The sequence below is a fragment of the Microcebus murinus genome, chromosome 1, assembly GCF_040939455.1.
Source record: "Microcebus murinus isolate Inina chromosome 1, M.murinus_Inina_mat1.0, whole genome shotgun sequence".
In the NCBI taxonomy this organism is placed as follows: domain Eukaryota; kingdom Metazoa; phylum Chordata; class Mammalia; order Primates; family Cheirogaleidae; genus Microcebus; species Microcebus murinus.
In genome coordinates, this window is record NC_134104.1 from 88515217 (window position 1) to 88525232 (window position 10016).

Below are 10016 nucleotides of genomic sequence, written 5' to 3' on the forward strand. Positions count from 1 at the left end.
TACACGGGGAGACAACTATAAAAATGTTCATAGTAGCTTTGTTTACAATAGTAAAAGCTTGAAAGCAATATAAATATATCAACATGAGAAAGGACAAATAAACTGTGGTAAAGTCATAAAATGGAGTATAACACAGCAATGAAAATGAATAAACTAGAGCTACATATATCAATATGGGAAAAATAATCAAAAATATTGGGAAAAAGCACGTTTTTAGGATATATATATGAAATGACACTAAAATATGCAAAATGCTATATATTATTTAGCTATACACACTTAAGTGGTAAACATATGAAAATATATGGTAGGTTAAAAAACAAATTTAGGATAGTGTTTACCTTGAGGCATGATCTAATGCAATGAAATCATGACACCATACATAAAAAGGCTTCATCTGTACTTGTAATGCTTTCTTTTTTGGGCTGTGGAGTAGATACAAAGAAAAAGTAGTGTCATTTTTATATTTTTTATAAGTGTGAAGTACAGCACAATATAAATAAGTAAGCAAAATAAATAAAGCACCATGAAACTATCTGACAGATAAGGAGAAAATATATTGAACATTATGCCCTACAGTGATTATGTTGGCTTAGAGAAAGCTTAGAAAGATAGATCTTAGAAGAATCAATAAAAAGTCTTTCAGGAATAAATGGGGGAAAGTGTTAGTCACTATTTATGAATCTTTGCCTATTTCTACTAAAATGCCAGAGGCTCTTCTCTGAAGAAGACAGTCAAACAGCTTATCAAAGGGGGCATTTTCCTCTAGGTTTCTGTACTGTATTGATTAAAATAATCTTTTAAGATATGTTTTTTCTGTCCATGATAAAATTGAATTCATAGCCAGGGTTAGACCTTGCCTATTACATCTATGACCAACCTGGTATATAACAACATGAACATTTACAAATTGTGTATCTTATTAACAGACCAAAAGATACGTGTGCTAGTATAACGATAATCTTCTCTACAAAATTGTGGAATGGAAATGTTTCCAAGTTAGAATATAAAGTTGTTTCTCTCTTAGAAGTTACCCCATGAAGCAAGCATGCATTCATTTTCTTCACACAACTTTAGCTTTATTTGATGCAAAGAAGAATCTGACACATAATGAGATAATGTGTTCAAAATAAATCCAGACTACAGCCAATAGAATTGCCTCTTTCTATGGCATGCTTTAAGAACATGTGTTCTTTGTGTTTAGAGAGAGAATGTGAAGATAAATATGTAATTGTGCTTTAGAAAGTAAATTCTAGCTACATCAAAGTGATAATCTAATACCTAATTCCTACCATCTATTTTCACATACATATACATCAAAGAGTTCTAATAAATATGGGAAAGCCACATATTGTTTTAAAAAAAACACTTGTATGTGTACATGTGTATAAAAGGAGGAGGAAAAGAGAAGAAATATGAACTTTTTTGATCAAACTTACAAAATTGTGCATGACAAGATAATTTCAGAATTTCTATTTCATTCTTCCTAAAACTGCCTAGGAGATAGGTGATCTAAAAAGAACCTAAACAATTAACTCCTACTCATTCTTCAAAATGGAGCTCAAGTAAAACCTCCTTGGAAAGCTTTCCCTGGTTTCTCCTTTCCAGTGGCTGAATTAAACAGCTCTCTCAGTAACCTCATTGTCCCAGGATGTCCTCCTCTGTGGTACTGGCCTTACTTCTCCAGAACAATGCTCTGTCTGTCTCACCATGACAGCATGAGCACCTAAGGTCTGGTATTTTTCGGGATCCTTGACCTAGTAGGATGCCTGGCACTTGCTATCCACTCAACAAATGTTTGTTAATCAAAACTTTCCCATATATTTTGGATCTACATTCCTGCAACTATCAAAGACCTTATTCTCATACAGGAAAAAAAGTGTTTCAAGCAAGGTGTCAGAAGAAAGTCATGCCACTTTCCCAACAACATGTTATCACTTTATGTTTTTATTTTGCTCTCTTCCTGCTTCTCTAGCTGAGGACACCCTGTGGCATAACCACAGACAACAGTCCCCCCATAGAAACAGCAGTCACTCTCCTACTTTCCAGAACATTGTGTATAACATATACTTTCAATGAAGTTGGTGAAAGACGCAAATGATCTAAGCTTACCTTAATGCATATCTTAGCAACAGAGAAACTACTTTACTCAATTTTCATTAAATTTTATATTGGATAATATTTGATATAATTTTCATGATACACCTGGATTCTTGTCACAGTATGTAGAGATATGTGATAAAACTCTCCATCTCAAAAACTGGAATAAGGAATTGAATTATGTATTGGACAAAAAGAAGTGACAGATGGTATTATAGATCATGCTAAAACACTGGTATTTATACAATAAGCATTAAATACATTTCTCTAGACAAATGAGGTTATTTGCAGGTATGACGCACCTAACCCTGAAATAATGGTTTATTTTAGGTTTCAGTGCCTCACACAGCTTATTTTAGAGGCTGCAGCTGTCAGAATGAAACTGATGTGATACAGAAATTCAAAAGGTATCAGAAAAGAACTCCAAGTACACCTAGAAATGTGTGAATACAAAGAGAACATAAAACCAAAGCTTAGATTTCCTTGGTGGTGGAAGGGGGATAAAATTAATAATTGAATTTCAAAGAGAACTGAGGGAAAAGAATTTAAAGTCATAATGTAAGTTACTTATAAAACATCCCATGAATAAAAAACTCCACCCAAATACAAAAACCCTAAATGATAGTTGAGAATTTACAGTCATTCATGGATCAATATGATTTACTTTAATTATTAGAGACCAAAAAAAAAAAAAAAATCTTTTGAGTATGTAAATGATTGATTGTACAGATAACATTCAAAATCACTTCTCTTTTTGCTTTGTATTTTGAAATCTGATCCCTAAGAAAAGCTAAAGGAAAGTAATCTTTTCATTATAAATTTTATTATCTGATTCATTTCTCACCTCTGGTTTCAATTATTTCTCTTCATAGAGAAACTAAATTTTTATTTCTTTAAAAATATCTTTTATTCAGCAACTAGCAGCAAAAAGCATTATTCTCAATATAAAGCAATTGCCAATCCACTTTTTTTTCTGAAACCACTAAAATCTCATTTGAGAATTCATTGTTTATGCACCTTGACAGAAAAAATAGTACATTACAATGAAATACAGTCATGCACTGCATGGCAATGTTTTGGTCAAGGACAGACCGCATATGCAAAAGTGGTCTCAAGATTATAATGGAACTATCACGTAGTGATGTCTTGATAATCCTGACCCTGTGTAGGCTTAGGCCAATGTGCGTGTTTGTGTCTTAGTTTTTAACAAAAGTTTACAAAGTTAAAAAAAATTAAAAATAGAAAAATCTTATAGAATAGGGATATAAAGAAAAAATATTTTTTGTACAGCTCTATAATGTGTATTTTAAGCTAAATGATATTACAATATAGTCAAAAACTTTTTAAAAATTTAAAAATTAAAAACATTACAGTAAGTCAGGGTTAATAGATTATTGAAGAAGGAAAAATATTTTTTCATAAATTTAGATAAATTTAGTGAAGCCTAAGTGTACAGTGTTTATAAAGTTACTATAGTAATGTAAGGCAATGTCCTAGGACTTCAAATTCACTCACCGCTTACTCATTCACTCACCCAGAGCAACCTATACTCCTGTAAGCTCCATTCATGGTAAGTGCTCTCTACAGGTATACCATTTTTTTAATCCTATATTTTTACTGTACCTTTTCTGTGTTTAGATATGTATGCAAATACTTACTATCATATTACAATTGCCTACAGTGTTTAGCACAGTAACATCCTGTATTGGTTTGTAGCTTAGGAGTAATAGGTTGTAATACATAGCCTAGGTGTGCAATAGGCTATACCACTGAGCTTTGTTTAAGCATACTCTACAATCACACAACAAATGTACTTAACAACACATTTCTCAAAACAAGGTCCCCACTGTTAAGTGACACATAACTATAGTACATTTTATCATATTCTTTAAGATTTCTGGATTTTTAGTAACAGATCGTTTCAACACAAGGCTCACTTTAGAGCCTATCCAGTGCCTCCCCTGAGACCTTTATGCAACTGTGCCCTTGAGCCCATATCCAAACTGAAATATAAAATGGGCCACTCTATCATTCATCAGTCATTTATTGCTACATAAAAGTTGAGAAGAAAAGTGCTTATCTGCATTTTTGAAATATTTTGGTAACACAATGTTACAGATACCATTATTTACTTTTAATCATTCCTTTAAGCTTTCTGAAATATGTTTACAAACATATTGATGATTAATATCTTCAGAACAAAAACAATTATGTAAAAATCAACTTACATGTTGCCACAGAACAAAAAGGTTCATGTTTTCTCTCTGGTTATCCTATTTAAATACAGGAATATCTCATTTTATTGCTCTTCATTTTATTGGGATTCACAGATAATGCATTTCTTTACAAATTGAAGGTTTGTGAGAACCCTGCATCAAGCAAGTCTATTTTCCAACATAGTATACCTTCTTCGTGTCTCTGTGTCACATTTTGGTAATTCTCACAATATTTCAAACTTTTAAAATTGTTATGTCTGTTATGGTGATCTGTGATCAGTGATCTTTGATGTTCCTGTTATAATTATTGCAGGACATCACAAACCTCAATCATGTAAGACAACAAATAATCGACAAATGTTGCGTGTGTTCTGACTGCTCCATGAACCAGTTTCCCCATATCTCTCCCTCTTCTCAGGCAACGATATTAAAATTAGGCCAATTAATAACCCCACAATGACCTTTACGTGTTCAAGTGAATGGAAGAGTTGCACTCTCACTTTTAATCCAAAGCTAGAAATGATTAAGTTTGGTGAGGAAGGCACGTCGAAAGCCGAGATAGGCCAAAAGCTTGGCCTCTTGTACCAGTTAGTCAAGCTGTGAATGCAAGGAAAAATTTCTTGAAGTAATTTAAAAGTGCAATTCAGTGAACACAAGAATGTTAAGAAAGTGAAAGAGCTTGCTGAGATGGAGAAAGTTTTAGTGGTCTGGGTAAAAAAATCGAACTAGCCACAACCTTGCCTTAAGCCAAAATCCAATCCAGAGCAAGGCTCCAACTGTCCTCAACTCATGAAGGTTGAGAGGGGTGAGGAAGCTACAGAAGAAAAGTTTGAAGCTAGCAGAAGTTGGTTCATAAGGTTGAAGGAAAGAAGCTCTCTCTGTAACATAAAAATGCAAGGGGAAACAGCCAGTGCTGAAGTAGAAGCTGTAGCAAGTTGTCCAGAAGATCTAGCTAAGATACTTTATGAAGATGACTACACCATACAACAAATTTTCAATGTAGATGAGACAGCCTTCTGTTAGAAAAAGATGTCATCTAGAACTACCATAGCTAGAGGGGAGAAGTCAATGCCTAGCTTCAAAGCTTCAAAGGACAGGCTGACTCTCTTGTTAGGGGCTAATGCAGCTGGTGACTTTAAGTTGAAACCAATACTCAGTTACTGAAAAGACTAGGGAATTTAAGTTTATGCTAAACCTACTCTGCCTGTGCTCTATAAATGAACAACACATCTGTTAATAGCATGGTTTACAGAATGTGTAAAGCCCACTATAGAGACCTCCTGCTCAGAAAAAAAAGATTACTTTCAAAATATTACTGTTCATTGAAGATGCAACTAGTCACTCAAGAGCTCTGGTGAAGATGTACAAAGAGATTAAATGTTGTTTTAATGCCTGTGAATGTATCCATTCTGCAGCCTGTGAATAAAGGGGTAATTTCAACTCTCAAGTGTTATTATTTGAAAAACACACTCATAAGTTTATAGCTGCCATAGATACTGCTTCCTCTGATGGATCCAAGCAAAGTAAATTAAAAACTTTCTGAAAAGAATTCACCATTGTAGGTGCCATTCAGCACATTCATGATTCATGGGAGGAAGTCACAACATTAACAAAAGTTTGGAAGAAGTTGATTCCAACACTCACAATGACTTTGAGGGATTTGAGATTTCAGTGGAGGAAGTAACTACAGATGTAGAGGAAATAACAACAACAACAAAAAACTAGAAATAGAAGTGGAGCCTGAAGATATGCCTGAATTGCTGCAATCTCATGATCAAACTTGATAGGATGAATGGTTGCTTCTTATGGATGAACAAAGAAACTGGTTCTTGAGATGCAACCTACTCCTGATGTGAACATTGCTCGAATGACTTAGAATATTATGTAAACTTAGTTAATAAAGCATTGGCAGGATTTGAGAGGACTGACTCTAATTTTGAATGAAGTTCTACTGAGGGTATTGCATGATAAAGAGAAATCTTTTGTGAAAGAAGAGTCAATTAATGTGGCAAACTTCACTGTCATCTTATTTTAAGAAATTGTCACAGCTACTCTAACCTTCAGCAATCACACCCTTATCAGTCAGCAGCCATCAACATCAAGGCTTTTGTCATTCAACATAAAAAAATTATGATTAGCTGAAGGCTCAGATGAGCATTAGCAATTTTTAGCCATAAAGAACTTTTAAATTAAGTTATATATATTCTATTTTTAGTCACACTGCTATTGCATACTTAGACTATCATATCATGAAAACAGAACTTTTATATGCACTGAAAAACTAAGAAACTTGTGTGACTTACTTTATTGTGATATTGCTTTATTTGGTCTGGAACCAAACCCACAATGTCTCTGAGGTATGCCTGGATATGATGTCAAATGCTATTTCTGGATACCAGACATCACAAATTTATAACAGAAATGACATGGAAAAATAATGAACATACAAAATCTACTTATATTCAACTTCCAGATTACTATCTAGGAGTGGTGGTGTGTGCCTGTAACCTCAGCTACTTGGGAGGCTGAGACAGGAGGATTACTTGAGGCCAGGAGTTCTAGCCCAGCCTCAGCAACATAGCCAAATCCCTGTCTCTAAAAAAACAATTTATTGCCAGATGTTCTTTACTGAGTCACCACAGTTTCCTGTTTCAGCAGTGCTTCGAGGGAGCCTGGTGCTTCTCCCCACCCTGTCTAGCCTCCACCTCCTCACTGTGCCCTTGGACTGCCCCAAGGCCTTGCAGCTTCTGCACAGCACAGCTGCCCAGGCCATGCCTCTCCCTGACTGCATTCTTGATTACAGCACCCCTGCCACATGCAGGTGTGCCAGTACTACCACCATGACTCAGACGCCACCATCAGCCACTAGATCAACCTGGAGCTCTAGCCTTTTACATCTACCTGTCCACGTCTTTCTATTTGGACCATGATGATGTGGCTTTGAAGAACTTTGCCAAATACTTTCTTCAAAAATCTCATGAGGAGAGGAAACATGCCGAGAAACTGATGAAGCTGCAGAACCAACAAGGTGGCCAAATCTTCCTTCAGGATATCAAGGAAACAGACAGCGATGACTGGGCGAGCAGGCTGAATGAGATGGACTATGTGTTACACTTGGAAAAAGCACGCATCAGTCACTACTGGAATTGCACAAACTGGCCGTTGGCATAATGACCTCCACTTATGTGACTTCATTGAGACACATTACCTGAATGAGCAGGTGAAATTCACTGAAGAATTGGGTGACTACCTAATGAACTTATGCAAGATGGGAGCCCCTGAATGTGGCATGGCAGAATATCTCTCTGATAAGCATACCCTGGGAGACTGATAACGAGAGCTCAGTCTTAGGCTAACTTCCCCATAGCCCTCAGGTGACTTCCCTGGTCACCAACATAGTGCCTGCACATTGGGGTTTCCTTTACTTTTTCTGTAAGCTGTACCAAAACGTTCACTTAAGTTCTTTCATTTGTACCATTTCTTCAAATAAAGAAATTTGGTACCCTCCCCCAAAAGTTATTAATGTACTGATCAACATTTCTTATTTTAACATGCTTATATTCTTGCACGTGATTTCCACATAGGTAACTAAAAATGCACATAGAGTTATTTTCTACTTCTAATATGTACCATTTTCTTCTCTGAATAAAAATGAAGCATTAACTTCATTGAGTTCATTGAGCAATAATCTACATCATAAGAATCCTTTCTTCTCTATTTAAAAACCATTATATGTTCTGTTTTGGCATGGATGCGGAGAGATAGGAACACTCCTACACTGCTGGTGGGACTGCAAACTAGTTCAACCTCTGTGGAAAGCAATATGGAGATACCTCAAAGTGATACAAGTGGATCTACCATTTGATCCAGTAATCCCACTATGGGGCATCTACCCAAAAGATCAAATGACACTACAAAAAAGACACCTGGACTCGAATGTTTATAGCAGCACAATTCACAATTGCAAAGCTGTGGAAACAACTCAGGTGCCCATCAATTCATGAGTGGAGTAATAAAATGTGGTATATGTATACCATGGAGTACTATTCAGCTTTAAGAAACAATGGTGATATAGCACCTCTTGTATATTCCTGGATAGAGTTGGAACCCATTCTACTAAGTGAAGTATCTCAAGAATGGAAAAACAAGCACCACATGTACTCACCAGCAAATTGGTATTAATAGGTCAACACCTAAGTGAACATATAGGAATAACATTTATCAGGTGTCAGGCAGGTGAGAGGGGGGAGGAGGGGATGAGTATATACAAACACAACGAGTAAGATGTGCAACATTTGGGGGATGGACACGCTTGAAGCTCTGACTTGAAGGGGGTGGGGGACATGGGCAAAATACGAACCTTAACACTTGTACCCCCATAATATGCTAAAACAAAAATAAAAATAAAAAAATAAAAAGGAAGATAAAAGCACGTATGTAAAAACACTGCCCAATTCAGAGTAGGTAAATTTCTACTGGAAGCCAACCATTGATGTGGGGCAATTACATATGTATAAAACTGATGATCATAAAGTAGTTAGTGCTCAAGTATGAAGAAGAGAATAATTCTGGAGGATGCAACAGCAATATAAACTGAGGCAGAAGTAAGTGGACAGGGAAATTACAATCCACAAACCATCCTTTCCTAAATTTTAAGGGATAGACAAACATTAGATACTGCCCCGAGATATGATTGATTTGGATTATTCAATGTTTTTAAAAAATTGAATATTTTACATTTCTGATTATTCTTAAAAACATCAGAACACTGGTTATGCTGGACCTATAGCAGTGATTCTCAAAGTGTAGTCTCTGAGCCAGCATCCTCAGCTTCAACTGGGAACTGGTTAGAAATGAAGATTTTGAAACTGTCCTAATGAAAAGCAAACACAAATCCTTAAATAAAATACAAACTTTGAATAGAAACACTGCTAAATACTAACCAGCTTGCCCTTTAACCCACTTCCTTATAATTACTTGCAGCCTGCCCTTCGGCCCCTCTCCTTATAGTTGCTTACTGCCAAAAGTCTTGTGGAGGCACTAGCTTCCCTTAGTTGTTTCTAGAGAGTGACATCTTTAATGTTAAGAAACATCAAGTTTCCATTTGAGATGTTTTCCTGCTCTTGGATTCCAATGGGTCTGCTGATGCTAGCCAGTCTGAAGACGCCCACCAGGGAACTGACTCAGCACAAGAATGTAGTTTTCACATCCTTATGATTTCGTCCCCCACACTTGAGCCAATCACCAAGCCCAGCCCCTTAGCTCCTTACCCACCAAAATTCCCTTAAAAATCCCATCCCAAGAGCCTTCAAGGGAGGTGGATTTGAGGTTCTCTTCTATCTCCTTGTTCAGTGGTCATATGATTATTGATCTCTTTCTCTGCTGCAATACCCACTGTTTCTGTGTATTGGTTTGTTACAACTCAAACAAATGATTTCCATTGCCTATGCTGGGCACAAATCCAGTTGTTACCACCCAACCAGGTTCAATTGCTCTCTGCACAAAAGGGAGTCAATACACTAACACAGCAGGAGATGCAGCAAAGAAAGACTTTAATATTGTAGGGCTCTGAGCAGGAAGATAGGAGGAATTTCTCAAATCCATCTCCCCGAGAATTTGGAGGTGGGTAGAGATTGGGTTCGCTGATTGGCTCAAGATGAATTCACAGGGTTCAGAAGCAGAAATCATCTTCTTGTGCTG

General features: G+C 36.3%; 1 pseudogene; it reads left to right on the forward strand.

Annotated features, from left to right (window-relative positions):
• Positions 1-7131: 7131 nt before the first annotated feature.
• LOC105855412 (ferritin heavy chain pseudogene) lies at positions 7132-7647 on the forward strand (annotated as a pseudogene).
• Positions 7648-10016: the final 2369 nt, after the last annotated feature.